At 41.6% G+C, this 16,374-nt stretch overlaps 1 protein-coding gene across 3 annotated transcripts in view; it reads right to left on the reverse strand.

Annotated features, from left to right (window-relative positions):
* IL21R (interleukin 21 receptor) overlaps positions 1–16,374 on the reverse strand; it is a 203,464-nt gene that overhangs the window by 150,413 nt on the left and 36,677 nt on the right. The window contains exon 2 of one of the 3 annotated variants that reach the window (XM_088451873.1): positions 7,139–7,317. The exons of the other annotated variants lie outside the window; for them this stretch is intronic. The gene's annotated coding sequence lies outside the window, so the exon portion shown is untranslated. The remainder of the gene's footprint in view (positions 1–7,138; positions 7,318–16,374) is intronic. 3 annotated transcript variants of the gene reach the window in all.

The following is a 16,374-nucleotide window of genomic DNA, read 5'->3' on the forward strand; positions in this document are numbered from 1 at the left end:
ATCATAATATTTTGGCTATTGGCTTCCTTTAAATCTAAAATGTATATCAGTACAAATATGTATGAAATGGACATCTGTGCTATTGGCATACCTCCCAACAGCCCTGTAATAGAGCGCCAGTGCACCCTATATTGCATCCACCCCTGAGCGGTGCGCATACCATCATAAAGATGTGCTCCAAGTGGTGGGTGGGCAGGAACACCATCATCAGGTAACTAGGCAGCACTGCCTCCTTATGGCCCTGCCTCCCAACAGTGAAGGTGTGCAGATCGGGACAGGGGAGTGGCCACATCATGGGAGGGAGTGGCTGTGACTTAGAAGGACATGGCCACGCCCCCATGGCATGGAGCAGTAGGCTGACCCTTATGTCTCCTCAGTGGACCTCCTATCACCCTGTCACTGCAGCATGCACCTTTGGCAGAGCACAGCACAAGGGAATAGGAATACCTACCAACTATTCCACTGAAATTGGGCAATTGGGAAGTATGCTATTTGTGTACATGTGGACCCGATCAGGTTTGGCTCCCATAGGCTTGTTGTCCTATACTGAAGAATTACACAAGTGCAAAGTACAAAAATACGGGGAAGTCATATTCTGTGCACATATGATCAATAACTACTTAAAGGAGTAAAATAATCCATGGTTAGTATAATGATATTCTGTATGAGCCACAGATAATGCAGACCTGTACTGCATACACCTGTACACAAATTCACCTATTACTTCTCCAACCACACCATAAGGTGCACACACATTTCATCAGGGCTGATATAAGAAATGGGGGAGCCTGTGTGTAAGATATTTGCATGGTCCCCTCCTCCCAGAGGAATATGGAGCTGGTGCCTGAGCAGAAGACAGATGTGCAGTAGGTGGCACTGATGCCAGAGTGTTTGCTCCCTTCTGCCCAGACACACTGCACTGATTCCGGGTCTTCCATGATCCTGCCAGGTGTAAAAGGCATTTATACTCTGGGTGGCGCATGTTTCCACATTCACAAATTACTCACTATGATACTTTGTATTTATTCATTAAGTACTTGTTTGCAGTGAGTTTATGATACATATTCTAAATGCAAAATGTCCCTTTTACAGAGATATAAAACCTGAGAACATCCTCATAGATGATGGCGGCCATATCAAGATCACAGACTTTGGGCTGGCAGTAACATCTTTTCATGGAGCTACGGGCTGTGCAGGAACACCAGGGTACATGGCCCCAGAGGTGAGCCTATAATAATGTACAATATATTACTGCTATTCATATATATAGGATCTATACAGTAAGGTAAATATGGAGGAATTATTGGCACATTTACACTTTTACCTCCTCTCAGCCATTTGGGGCAATGTCTGGATGGTCATCATTACCATGCAGCATGTGCAATGATCATATTGCCCAACCTGATGATACCCAGTATGGCCATAATAAGAATCAGAATACAGCAAACACCCAATTTACAGATGCATAATGCGTCATATCACATTTTATCACTGGGTTACTATAATGCTAAAGTAGCAATAATAGAAAAAGAGATGAGAAATCTACATAAGGAATGAATAACCTGCATACTATGACAGTGACTGCTTAATGATCTAAGGGTCGGATTCAGAGATGGCCGCTAATGCGATCGCAGCTGTGATTACTACTCATTGCAGCTGCGATCATTTTGAAAAGCTTACCCCAGCCTAAGGACTCCATCTGCTGCCTTCTCATATGCGTAAAACATCACTTAAGTGCGTAAATATCGTAACATCAACGCACATTGAGCAGCCATCTTGCCCTTGCGGAAGGTCAGACCTGCTGCAGCCTTGAGAGCTCTCCTGACACACAGAGTGCATAGGAGATCGCATGGGCTAATTTATGCATACCCACAAAACGGCATTGAAATTAACAGACACGCCTGCGTTTTACAGGCCACAGCCCATCACCACCCCCCAAACACTGACTACCTGTCACTCATTTTACCGTGGATTTCTCTGTGCATCCGTAGCTGTAATTCTATTGCTCTGCAAGCGCAGTCCGGCTTATACGCCTGCACGATGGCAAACACTCACCGCATCCGTAATCGCCATTGTGTACAGCTCTGAATCACATCTAATCGGGATTTCCCTTCACTACCAGCCAATTACAGGCATTTTATCATTGCTGGTGGCTTATGATGACAGACTGGCGGGAATAATGCTAATAAATAAAATATTGTCTGTGCATAAATGTACTAAAGCAGTGATTTTCACCCTTTTTAACCTTTAGGCACACTATGCAAGATTTAAAAATTTCCAAGGCACACCATTCAGCGATGTGGCATGTGCAACCTATGAAAAAACATACATATTAACTCCCACATAAAAATAACTCATACATTGGCCTCCACAGGAATAAAACACATACATTGACCTCCACAGGAATAAAACACACATACATTGGCCTCCACAGGAATAAAACACATACATTGGCCCCCATAGAAATAAAACACATACATTGGCCCCCACAGGAATAAAACACATACATTGGCCCCCATAGGAATAAAACACATACATTGGCCCCAGAGAAATAAAACACACATACATTGGCCCCCACAGGAATAAAACACATACATTAGCCTCCACAGGAATAAAATGCACATACATTGGCCCCCACAGAAATAAAACACATACATTAGCCTCCACAGGAATAAAATGCACATACATTGGCCCCCACAGAAATAAAACACATACATTGGCCCCCACAGAAACAAAAAACAAAACAAAACATTGCTTCCCTCAGGAAAAACAATCACATTGGCTGGCCACACATAATAAATATAAACCACATTGCTGCTCCCCACAATAAAAACAGACAAACATTGGATGGCAGGAACAGAATAATATAAACCATATTATCCCCCACAAATATATAAAACCATTGGCTGCCCTCACAGAAACATATCAACAACATTGATCCCCACCAAAAACAAAACATTACACTGGCTCCCACATACCTACATGTCTCTCTCACACAGTGCAGAGCTGTCAGCAGCGTGCGGGCATGCAGGCGGGCGGGATAGCGGGCTGACAATGTGGCATGTGTGACCTGTGATGTCACGCCGCCGCGTCTAAGCAGGTCACAGAGGAGCTCAGCGGCAGTGCTGCCCAGTCCATAGTTCTATAATGTGACCAGCACCTCTGACAGCCGCTTCTGACCGTGCCACAGCACACTTCACACCCGCCGTCGGCACAGCACACTTCACACCCGCCGTCGACACAGCTCACTTCATAACTACCCGCAGCACAGCACACTTCATAACCGCCCGCGGCACAGCACACTTCACAACCGCCAGCAGCACAGCAATTGGAAATTGCTGTACTAAAGGAATGATGGTGTCCCGATCATCGTAGTAGGTGACCTTATCCCAAGAAGTAGTACCACCCTAGTATTTGCCATATAATACAGAGAGCATCCAAGTGACTACCATACAATATAAGGGTACTTTTATGAATGCCATGTAATACAGAGTGACCTAGTGACCACCATACAGTAAAGAGCATGCTAGTGATCACCTGGCAAACCATAGACAGAGCTTTCATATAACTGCCATACAATGTAGAGAGCAACCGAGTGACCGCCACACAATATAGGCTATATATTACATACTATATATTATGATTATTATATTATTGCTCTTGCAGGCAGCCCCCAAAATATCAGCAGGTATAATACATTGTACTAATTATCTTTCCTGTAGTATAATGTACTGTCCATTCTCATGTCCTGTATGTGATAACTGTTTTCCTCTTATTGACACCAAACAATAAAAAGCATCCTAGTAAAAGACATACAGAGAGCAATCGAGTGACACCCATACAATACATAGAGCAAATTAGCAGTGATCGTGCTGATGAAAAAAAAATGTGGGTCCCAAGGACCCCTCACTTTTAAAAATCTGGGTCCTACTCCACAATTTCTGGGTCCCATCACAATTTATGTCCCACTACCTGTAGTGTGTAAAAACTCACTATAGCTAATATTTTGCACTGAGCATGACATGGGGAGAAGGGGACAGTGATGGGAGGGAATGAAGGGCACAGGAGAGCAGAAGGGGTACACACATGGGGAGAGGGGAACAGGGGGCACAGGTGGGAGGGCAGAGTACACAGGAGAACAGAAGTGGTACAGACATGGGGAACGGGGAACAGGGGTGGGAGAGCAGAGTAGGATTTAATAAGGGTCATAATCTATGTATAAAACCTATAATAACAGTGGTGAACAGCAGGTGGCGCCCTGTCACAGATTTCTGCAGGGTGCTTAATGAAATAGGTATGAGCGGAGCTGCATCATTCAGTTGAAGGAAACAGATCTCTGTCCGTCTCATAGGTGAAGCGTCCTGATGGCATATCAGTTGTGAGGGGGCTGGAGGTAGACACAGTCCAGCTGCAGTCCCATCACTGTGCCCAGCTGCCACGCTCTGAATCATTTTAATCAGCTGGAAGAGTCGGGCGCTTGCTGTCCTCATTACTTTGTACTCCAAGCTCAGCCTCGCACAGGCAGTCAGGCACTCTAGGAGATAGGACACTTGGATCAGCGCGGAAGTCAGGTGCAACACACAGCCAGCGGCTATTGGATGAGACACCCCCGGCTGTGATTGGTTGGTGAATACTGCCAGCGGGGATTGGCTGCTGTGTGTGCGCAGCAGCAGTCAATCACCGCTGGAAGCATTTCCCCAACCAATCACTGCCGGCGTTGACTAGCTGTTCTGCGGTGCGCACACAGCGCATCCTGGGGGACCCGGTCATTTTTAAAAACCTCACTTCCTGTATCGCATAAAAACGCGCTATAGCGAGTATTTCCCAATCACTGAATTAGTCATTGTCATACAATACAGATATAATTCTAGTTACTAAAATACAATACATAGGGCCGTATTCAATTTGAGGTGAAAAGTCCATTTTTGCATGTTTTTGGCAGAAACTTTTCACCAATGACGTCATTTTCGCCTGTTTGACTTTTACCCCGTATTCAATTTGAAAGACTTTCCACCTAGGCGGAAAGTTAATGCAATGTAATAGGCGGAAAAGTTTCGCCTATGAATGGGAGGCGGAAAAAAGTGCAGAATTGGGGTTTTGGGGTGCAACATTGCGGGAACCCCCGTGCAGCATTCAGACAGTCCCCCAAAGGTAGTCTGTCTGTGTCCAAAATGTAAAAAAAACCACTGAAGGACACCCCTAAAAATCACTTTGAAAAAGGGGGCAAAAAAAAAATTGGGGGGATACAAACTTAAAAACTAGTGAACTTGACTCTGGGGGGGTCCCCTAGTATGCCCCAAGTGTTTTTTGGATTGCAGGTGCTTGCGGAAGGTGGATTTTTCACGATTTTTTCAACTTCACTTTAGCAACTTTTAAATATGCTGGCTCCCATTTTCAAATTTGCTGGGATAACTTGTTTTCTGGAAAAAAAACTCCTAAATGCTATTCTGCATCAGGTATAGAAAAACGCTATTTAGCAGCTATTGAGCCCGTTTAAAAACACCAAATACCTTCAGCAAGCCAGATCGGGGGTACCATAGGGAACCCCCATGTCAGAGCATCTTTTAGTGGGTGTCAGGTTGATTTCCCCAAAACTAACACTACATTTTTTTTCTGAATTTCTCAATAACAAACTTTTGGCTTAGGGGTGCCATGAAAACAATGCCGATACTCTAGGGCGTCGTGGTTCAAAAAAGTTTGGGAGCCACTGTCCTAGAGGCTCATGAAAATACTGAAATGTGTCAGTATCTGGTTCTATAAATGTTTATCTGTAAATGTGGAACCAATATTCCTTTAAATTGTATATATACAAAGAGATTTCATTCAGCTGACATGTATGGTCCAAGTTTCTCAATCTGCCATCAGGTCATACATATTTGCAGTGGCAATTAATATTACACTTTGGGAAACACCTTAATGCAATGAGGTTATTCCTTAACGTTGCAGCACGCAGGAGACTACCATAAGGACCCTTCTAGGTCTGTTTTATCCTAGCACATTCCATGTCACCATTACTCTGCTGCTCTGTCTCCTTCCTATCATTGCTTCAAACTGTCTGCTCACCTATACATTGGGTACAGGTCACTGATTACTGATGGATTCCCAGCAGAGACTCCTGCTAGCTTCAGTGAGTTGCCCTACCCTTGCCCCTGCAATCTGTCTGACCCAGTCTGTAGTGTGATATTAATATTTGGTACTTATTCTATATGTTTATGCTACAGTATATGCTCTGCTATGGATGGCCTGATAATGCGATTCTCGCTGAAACCCATCCCCCCTCCCACAGGCAGCAGCCAAAATATCAGCAGGAATGATACATTGGTGCAGATGTATGGAGCTCTGGAAAGTAATAAAGTGGAGAGGGACAAAAGACCAGCCACTCAGCTCCTAACTGTCATGTTACAGGCTGTGTTTGAAGTTGGGAGCTGATTGGTTGGTCGTTTATCACTCTCCCCTTTATCACTTCCCAGAGCTTCATACATCTGCCCCATTGTACTAATATTCTTTCATGTAGTATTATGTACTGTCCATCCTCATGTCCTGTATGTGACTACTGTTTTCCTCTTATTGACAGATGCGCTTAGAACAGCAGTATGATGCCGGGGTAGATTGGTATTCCTTTGGCGTGGTCCTTTTCCAGCTGACCACGGGCAAACCCCGGCTCTTCTGCAAGCTCTCTGTGTTGCCGGACTGTCATCTGAGTCCTTCTACACAAGACATCCTTGAACAGGTGAGTGTGAGCATTAAGTACAAGCATATCATGTACAATGTGTCCTGATGTTCAGTATGTTATTTCTATAAAACCCCCATTATCTAGTACCTGTCATGTAGTTATTCTTGCTATGAATGGTCAGGCAGCTCTATATGGAGGAACTGAAGATATAGGGAAATCTGTATTACATACCTCACATTACTATTATTGGTTACACCTAACTGACACCCAAAGACAAGTGGTAGCTGAGGAACACTCCACGCCAGAGCAATCACTGCTGCAGGAGTCACTTTACCACTGACATATTCTATCCTAGTGTTAGCCCTAAACTAGATGCACATCCTCAGATAAGGGTAAAGCTTTCTTGTGTGACTGAGTTATATTGCTACCAAATATCTAGGTATAAGGGATCAAATGATACCTGACCTGTCACTTTAGTTGCAATCACGTTGCTCTTTTCAGCTCCTGTGTACGGATCCTCAGAGGCGTCTGGGCGTCAATGGTGACATTCTTTTCCATCCATTCTTCACGGGTATGGATTGGATGGCATTGGAAGATCTACGTGTACAGCCCCCATTCATACCCGGCAGAGTAAGTGCATAGAGCTGGAAGGTAACATATAGGAATCTCAGCATGTTCACTTTACACTTATCACAACCCTCATTAGATTATGGGAGTCATGGGAGGGATAATCTAATCTTTTCATGGGAAGAGGTGATGATATTATGTTGTGTTACCAGACACTGGGCTTCTTTTATTTGTTTGTTTTTAATTATTAGTTTTTATTGACTTTTCAAATAGACGCTGGGCTTTCAACAGCAAATATTCTTAGCAGAGCAGCTATCCCATCACTGGGGCAATGATGAACTGCTCCGGTGATAAGTATCCTCTGCGGCGAGGATTTAAGTATCCCCCGCGGCGAGATATTTAATCATCCGGGGCCTATTGCCCCCGATAAAGAATAGGCCCTTTACTTTCTAATTTATCTTAAAATACAATATCAACCTAATTTAATCAGTTATTGGAAATGTAATAATCTGCCTTAAATGTAAAAGTATAATAACCCAGCCTAACGCACATGCATCTTCTTTAACAACAAAAAGACAGAGGGCTTCATTCAGAGGCGGCCGTACGGTCTACGACCGCTCGGATGCCTCGATGTTTGTCCAGTGCGCATGTGCACGAGGGAGCCGGCTCCGACAGCGCAGGTCGTAGTGGGTCTCTTTCCAAAGGGGGCGAGCTGTCGATGTTGATTGACAGCTCACCCCGTTTGGAAGGCGGGCCGGGGGGGTGGCAGCCCAAACGGAGGTGTTCCCATGTTGGTTCAGAGTGCACTCTATATTATTATTGTTATGGCCCGTACACACGGGACGATCAGACAACAATTAGATATTATTGTCTGATCGTCCTGCATGTGCTGGATGTTCGATATCGAACATCCAGCACATACACCAACCACCAAACTACTATAAAGACCCATGATCGTTGATCACAGGTCCCTATAGTAAACAGGTTAACCTGGTCAATATCAACCAGGTTGGCCTGCATGCACTGGCGATGGTCGATATCGACCAGGTTGGCCTGCATGCACTGGCGATAGTCGATATTGACCATCCGTGCCCGCGCATCGATGTTCATTTGGTCGTTGGAGGGGCTAAAAAAAGGATGATATAAACAATCAAACGATATCGTAATCGTTTATACCGTCCTTTTTATCTGACCGTGTGTATGCACCATTACTCTCATTGATATAATTTATCAATTATGTGTCGAGTAGAATGACACATTGTAAAATAGGTCACAAAAACAGTAACATTTGATGGATTCTTCAATGGTAGAGAAAATCTAGAGGTATAAGCTTTGTATCATATAAGACAGTCTGAAGGTAGCTATGAAATCTTCCAACAGCAGTTCTGTTCTAGCATATCCCAGCGCATGCTAGTACATATCATATCATAAATCTGCATTTAATTGGAATAAATAGAGGACAAGGCATTGATACATAGATAATCACATAGCATTCAACATGTAGCAGCCTAAAGTCCTTTGAAAGAAAGAAAAAATATTCAGGGCATATATATTAAACTCAATAGCTTTCTATATTCAGTTATCTCGCTTCTTCAGTAGAATAAATAACGAATATACAGCATAGTTCGTACAAAAAATGTGAATCAGAGGTTGTTGATCCACGCTCCTATCATCATTATCAAGGAGTACTAGCATGTACATTACCCTTTAATATCTGATATAACATGAAGCGATATACAGAAAAAAGAATGATAGAAACAGTATAAGTATCCTCATCTAACCAGACAGGGGTAGTGTGTATAGATCATTAAAGAGAAAGAGTTGTATTACCGTGATTGGACCCCTGAACTAGATGTGTTCTTAAAAAAGCAGTGACCAGGTAGGACAGAAGGAGTCGGGCTCACGCCATTTACAAATCAGAAAAAAGATGAAATCGCCTATGATGTCCGTATAGAGGAGGTTACCGGCATGCTTCCTGATACTCAAACAGAGCACTGCAGGTAGTCAGCGCCGGACCGGATGAGAGAGCGATTTAGTCAGAAGAAAATGTACCTCAGTGGTATGGTGTATATTGAAGTAGCAGAGATTATTGCAAATGCCGGAGAAAGTAATGAGGTGTGGGTACCCATCTGAGCCGGACGTGCGTTTCACACTTTGATCACGGGCTTGTTCACCAGTTACAGCCTAACCTGTTGCAGGTATCCTGTCGGTAGGTATCTTAACCCTCACCCTCTCCTTACCCTTCCATTCCCAGAGCCTAAACCTAACCTCCCCCTCCGCGCTCCCTAACCCTCCCCTCCCCCTGGCAGAAATCTGGAACGCTGCATCATTCAAAGACTGCAACAGAGAATGTAACCACGGCTTCACAATACAAAAGCGCTTTCATTCCTCATGTGAGCAGGTGTCAAACTTTTGGCAGGCGAAAATCAACTGACCAACTTACTATTAGGCTGAAACATTGGTCCAAACATTGGGGGTCATTCAGACCCGCTCGCGAGCAAAGGACGCTCGCAAGCGGGTCGATGTTGCCCCACTGCGCATGCGCACAACGGAGGGAGCTCTGTCGTGCGCATGCGCGAGACCCGGATAGCGACGGGCTCTCCGTCGCTCCGGGTCTCGCACCAAAGGGGGCGTGCTGTCGATGTTGATTGACAGCACGCCCCCTTTGGTGGACGTGCCGGGGGCGTGGCTGCCAGACGGAGGCGTTCCCATGGGAACGCCTACCGCCTGGGTCTGGCCCCACTGACATCAATGTTAATGAAGTGGTTGTATGTGCATTGAGATTTCACACACTGAACTTAATTACACTTTCCCTGCTATGTTGTTTAATCAAGAGAGTACAAGCCATTGTGCAATGTATATGGTAACAGTGTAATCCCGTTATGCCTATGCATAGTTACATGGTGCTGACGGCGGCTCCCGGGCTCGGTGCACCCTGTACAGCATGCAGAGGCACCGCTGGAGACTGACCTGGAGGAAAGAGCAGAGAACTCGGCAGATCGAAGAGCTGCGCTGGCGGGCTGGGAGAGAGGGAGGGAGACACTGCGGCTGGGAGAGAGGGAGGGAGACACTGCAGGTTGTAAATGGCTGAAGAGACTAAGGCAGTGATTGGCTGGGGAAACAGGTAGTGAGCGATTGGCTGGGAGACTGGTGCACACTGCACAGAGCCTGATCATAGCGTGTCCTGTGGGACCCGATCATCTTCTAAAAGTGGGTCCTAGTCAGCCATTCTGGGGTAAAATATGCGCTATAGCACGTATTTGCAATCACTGCGCATGCGCAGAATGCAACAATTGGCCGATTGCGTGCTTAATCGCAGCTGCTATCCTTACTGAACCAGGCCCAATGTACCTTATCAAATGGACACGCATACAAATTAGTTTTTTTTTATTTGTTAGCAGCCACCTAACCTACCAGTAAGTTTTTGAAGTGTGGGAAGAAATCCACGCAAACACAGAGAGAACATACAAACTGCATACAGATCAGCAATGACTAGGAATTGAACTGATCATCTCAGTGTTGTGAGAAAAAAATTATAACCACTATGTCATCCGTGCGGATGTGGATTGAAAGATCTATAGTAAAAAGGTAAACAATGTCTAGCTAGACACCAGATGTTAATAGGTCGACAGGGACAAAAGGTAGACACATTAAAGGTCGACATGGAAGTCGACGGGTACAAATTATCAACACGGTCAAAAGGTCGACATGTAAATGGTCAACACATGTTTTTCCCCGTTTTCTAACCCTAACCTTCACCCTAACCCTCCCCTTGGTGCCTAACCCTAACACTCCCTCCTGGTGTCTAATCCTAACCATTGGGGTAGGTGCCTGACCATAACCGTCCCTTCTAGTGCCTAATTTACACCCTCCGGTAAGTGCCTAACCCTCCCTCCTGGTGCCTAACCCTGACCGTCAGGGTAAGTGCCTAACCCTAACCATTGGGATATGTGCCTAACTCTAAGCCTCCGGTAAGTGCCTAACCCTAAACCTAACCCTTAAAAAAACAAAAACATGTTGATCATTTTCATGTCGACCTTTTGACCATGTCGACCATTAGTACCAGTCGACCTTCTTACATGTCGACCTTTAGTGTGTCAATCTATTGTCCCTGTCGACCTTTTCTCCCTGTCGACCTATTGACTGTCTAACATCTGGTTTCTATCTAGACATTGTCTACCTTTTTACTGTAGATCTTTAGACTGGATCCCCATTCGTGCTGCCCATGGATGGTGTAGTGTTGCCCTAAACCATAACGGAGTATGAATAATAGTGTAATTAAACAGAATATACCTATATGCACATAGACATATGAAATTTGAAGTTAGATAAATTATTTTGGGAGCTACTGGGTGTCTCTCCCTTTTAAATAAGGTTAGTACGCAAGCATGACACAAGTCATATGACTGATTCTATTACTTACATTGATGACAGAGAACTCTGGAAATAATAATTATGAAAAGTATTACTTTAATGTATGGTCCCAGGCCACCCTCCATAGAAAATCCCTGCTGACATACAGCATGATTTCTAAAGGATTCTCGAGATATATTAATCCCAGGAGTACTGGCTCTCAGGACTGTCTCAGATTAAATACAATTTACATCATTGGGAGTAATCAGAACCATAATTATGACAATGTTTAAAACAGTCCTAATGTCATGTCACTGCTGTAATTGGTTATGCTTCCACTATAGGAAAAAAAATTTGCTGAACAGGAAGAAAAATATTAGCCTTTTTTAGGTACCACTACTTACAGATAACCCATAGTTTTCTTATGTGCCCAGGAGATTTTGCCTCACTTCTTTCAAATGAAATTTGTCTGATTGATTTCTACCTACAGCCACCAATGAAGGTGCATTCACCTCCCCAGATTCTCGAGGAATAACATCACACACAGGAGTGGGCAGCCCTTGGTTCCATTCAACAGAAGCTGCAGTACAAGATATAGCCCACTTAAAAACACCTGGCCCCTCCGTCAGCCGAAGTCACGAATAATGGCATAACATCGGCCATCATCAGTTATTAGATCTACTATATGTTCTCCAAAGCCCAAGAAGTACAGGAGACAGAGGTTGAGGCACCCATAGTGTCTAGTAAGGTAAGCTAAGGTAGGTAAATATTTATATTATACAAAAAAAAAATTCAGATTTAGTCAAAATATGAATAAATATATTCATATATAATACAAAATTATTAAAATAATAAAAAATAGTCTTAAGTTATTACATTATTAGATATCATCATTTTATCTTTTTAAATTACACAATAGTACATTATATTAAATAGTTAAATATTGTAGATATTAAAATGGAATATTAAATTATATAATAAATAACATCAGAGGAGAGAGAATGGCCGGCTAGTGAGGGGAGGTGGAGGCCGGAATTTTAAGGTGCCTACACACATGTGCTCACGATCAGCCAATGTGTATGATTTCTCTTGAAACTCTCCCCAGCAGCTCTGCACACAATCTGCACATGATTTGGTGTCCAATCTTCATATGATCTCTCCTGCATCCAGACTTTTTACAGTGCATCATGTCCTAGATTGTCAGATCTGCCCTACAGCACACAGATCTGAGGATGCGATGTGCGACCAGCGGGGATGCACTTCGCATCATGAGTGGGGACTTACGATTTGGCCATTTTTTACACGATTTATCGTTCCAATGCGTCGGAATCAGCCAGATCGTGTAAAAAATCGATGTGTGTAGGCACCTTAAATTAAAATATTTAATTTTACTCTAAATTGTTATTCTTTTTAAAAATAAATAAAACATTATATTAAATATGAAATTAATGTAAATATTAAAATTGATTAGTAAATTATATAATAATTAACATCAGAGGAGTGAGAATGGCCGGCTAGTGAGGGGAGGTGGAGGCCGGAATTTTAAGGTGCCTATACACATAGCGATGTGCTCACGAATAGCCAATGTGTATGATTTTCCTTGAAACTCTCCCCAGCAGCTCTGCACACGATCTGCACATGATTTGGTGTCCAATCTTCATACAATCTCTCCTGCATCCAGACTTTTTACAGTGTTTTGCATCCTAGATTGTCAGATCTGCCATACAGCACGCAGATCTGAGGGTGCAATGTGCGACCAGCGGGGATGCACTTCGCATCGTGAGTGGGGACTCACGATTTGACCATTTTTTACATGATTTATTGTTCCAATGCATCGAAATCGGCTAGATCATGTAAAAAAATCGATATGTGTGTAGGCACCTTAAATTAAAATATTTAATTTTACTCTAAATTGTTATTCTTTTTCAAATTAAATAAAACATTATATTAAATGAATGTAAATATTAAAATTGATTAGTAAATGATATAATAATTAACATCAGAGGAGTGAGAATGGCCGGCTAGTGAGGGGAGGTGGAGGCCGGAATTTTATTTAAAATATTAAAATTTACTCCAACTGTTTAGATAGCATTTCTATTTTGTTTAAATTAGATAAAACATTTATAATACTTTAGCTATTAAAATTGTATAGCAAAATTATATAATAAATAACATCAGTGGAGTGAGATAGGCCAGCTACTAAGGGGAGGTGGAGGCCGGAACATTAATTAAAATGTTTAATTTTACTCAAACTAGTTGTTTATATCTTATTTAAATAGTTTATTACTTTTTAGATAGCATTTTCTATCTTTTTAAAATGATATAAAACCTAATACTATAGGTATTAATATTGTATATACTAAATTATAAAATAAATATCATAAGGAGTGAGCTTGGCTGGCTAGTGAGGGGAGGTGGAGGCCAGAACTTTAATTAAAATATTGAAATTACTCCAACTTGTTATTCTTTTTTCAATTATATAAAAACACATTATATTAAATATTAAAATACTGTAGATATTAAACTGAATAACACATTATATAATAAATAACATCAGAGTGAGAATGGCCAGCAAGTGAGGGGAGGTGGAGGCCAGAATTTTAATTAAAATATTAAAATTGACTCCAACTTAGTATTTATACCTTTTATTAAATTTTAGATAGCATTTCTATTTTGTTTAAATTCGATAAAACATTATAATACTTTAGCTATTAAATTTGTATAGCAAAATTATATAATAAATAACATCAGTGGAGTGAGATAGGCCAGCTAGTGAGGGGAGGTGGGGGCTGGAACTTTAATTAAAATGTTTAATTTTACTCAAACTAGTTGATATATCTAATTTAAATATTTTATTACATTTTAGGTAGTAGTCTATTTTTAAATTATATAAAACCTAATACTGTAGGTATTAAAATTGTATCTACTAAATTATAAAATAAATATCATAAGGAGTGAGCGTGGCCGGCTAGTGAGGGGAGGTGGAGGCCGGAACATTAATTAAAATATTTAAATAAATTACTCCAACTTATTTTTTTTTAAATTAGATAAAAACCACATTATAATAAATATTAAAATACTTTAGTTATTGAAACTGAATAACAAATTTGTACCTTTTATAACTTTTTAGATAGCATTTATATATTTTTTAAATTAGATAAAACATAATACTTTAGCTATTAAAACTTTATAGCAAAATTATATAATAACATTAGTGGAGTGAGATAGGCCATTTAGTGAGGGTAGGTGGAGGCCGGAATTTTAATTAAAATGTTTAATTTTACTCTAAGAAGTTGTTTATATCTTATTTAAATATGTTATGACTTTTTTTTAGATAGTATTTTCTATCTTTTTTTAAATTATATAAATATTATAATACTTTAGGCGTTAAAATTTGTATAAAGTTTGACTGGCTAGTGAGGGGAGGTTGAGGCCGGAATTAAAATATTAAAATTGAGTCCAACTTAGTATATATAGCTTTTATTACTTTTTAAATAACATTTCTATGTTTTTTTTAATTAGATAAAACATAATATAGCAAATTATATAATAAATAACATCAGGGGAGTGAGATAGGCCTGCTAGTGAGGGGAGGTGGAGGCCGTAACTTTAACTAAAATTTTAAATTTTACTCCAAGTAGTTGTTTATATCTTATTTAAATATTTTATTACTTTCTAGATAGTATTTTCTATCTTATTAAATTATATAAAACATTATAATAGTTTAGGTATTAAAATTGTATAGGAAATGATAAAATAAATATAATTAGGAGTGAGATTGACCGGCTAGTGAAAGAAGGTGGAGGCCGGAATTTTTATCAAAATGGTTAAATTTACTCAAACTTGTTATTTATATCTTATTTAAATACTTTATTACATTTTAGATAGCAGTTTCTATCTTTTTAAATTAGTTAATAAAAATAAGAGATATGGTAAGAACTTACCCTTGTTATCGCTCTTTCTTCGAAGTCCATAGGGTGCACAGGGTTGACCTTGGGGTATAAGTTGGGAACCAAATCCGGGCACCACGCAGTTAAAGCTCCCAGGATGCACTGGGTCCATTCTCCCTATAACCCCGCCCCCAAGCCAACGGCACCTCAGTTTGTAAGTAGCCAAAGGCCGGAGGAGGAAAGAAAGAGAAGACTGGAACACTCAAGAACCATACTCACAGAGGAGACGGAAAACCGGTGACCAGTAACACAGCCCATATGAAGCCAGGTGCGTCAGGGCGGGTGCCCTGTGGACCCTATGGACTTCGAAGAAAGAAAGATAACAAGGGTAAGCTTTTACTATATCTCTCCACAATGTTGACCTTGGGAATGTCTCAAAGCAGTCCTTATAAGGGTGGGGACGCTCCTGTGATGAGAGGAGACTCCATTTCTCATAGAAGGCATCCTGCTAGGCAAAGGAATCCTATGCATATAACCTTAGAAAGGTGTGGACAGAAGACCACGTGGCCACCTTGCAAGGCAGAACAGCCGATGCGCCACAGCGAGCCGCCCACGAGGGGCCCACATCCCGAGTAGAAGAAGCATCAACAGAAAGGCCTTTCTATGTGTAGGCCCCTGAGATAGACATAAGAAGCCGTCTAGCCAATGTCTGTTAGCGGCCGGCCCTTCTTTCCTGTGAACTTCATAGACTACAAATAAGGAGTCTGATTTCCTGAAGAAACTTGAACAGATCAGGAAAATTCAGAGGCCGGACCACAGTCAATGAGGCCACCCCCGCCGAGTGGACTGGAGACTGAAATGTAGGTACAATAAGTTCCTGAATAATATGGA

Source organism: Taudactylus pleione, unplaced genomic scaffold (genome assembly GCF_031769625.1).
Source record: "Taudactylus pleione unplaced genomic scaffold, aTauple2 ptg000032l, whole genome shotgun sequence".
NCBI classification, from domain to species: Eukaryota; Metazoa; Chordata; class Amphibia; order Anura; family Myobatrachidae; genus Taudactylus; species Taudactylus pleione.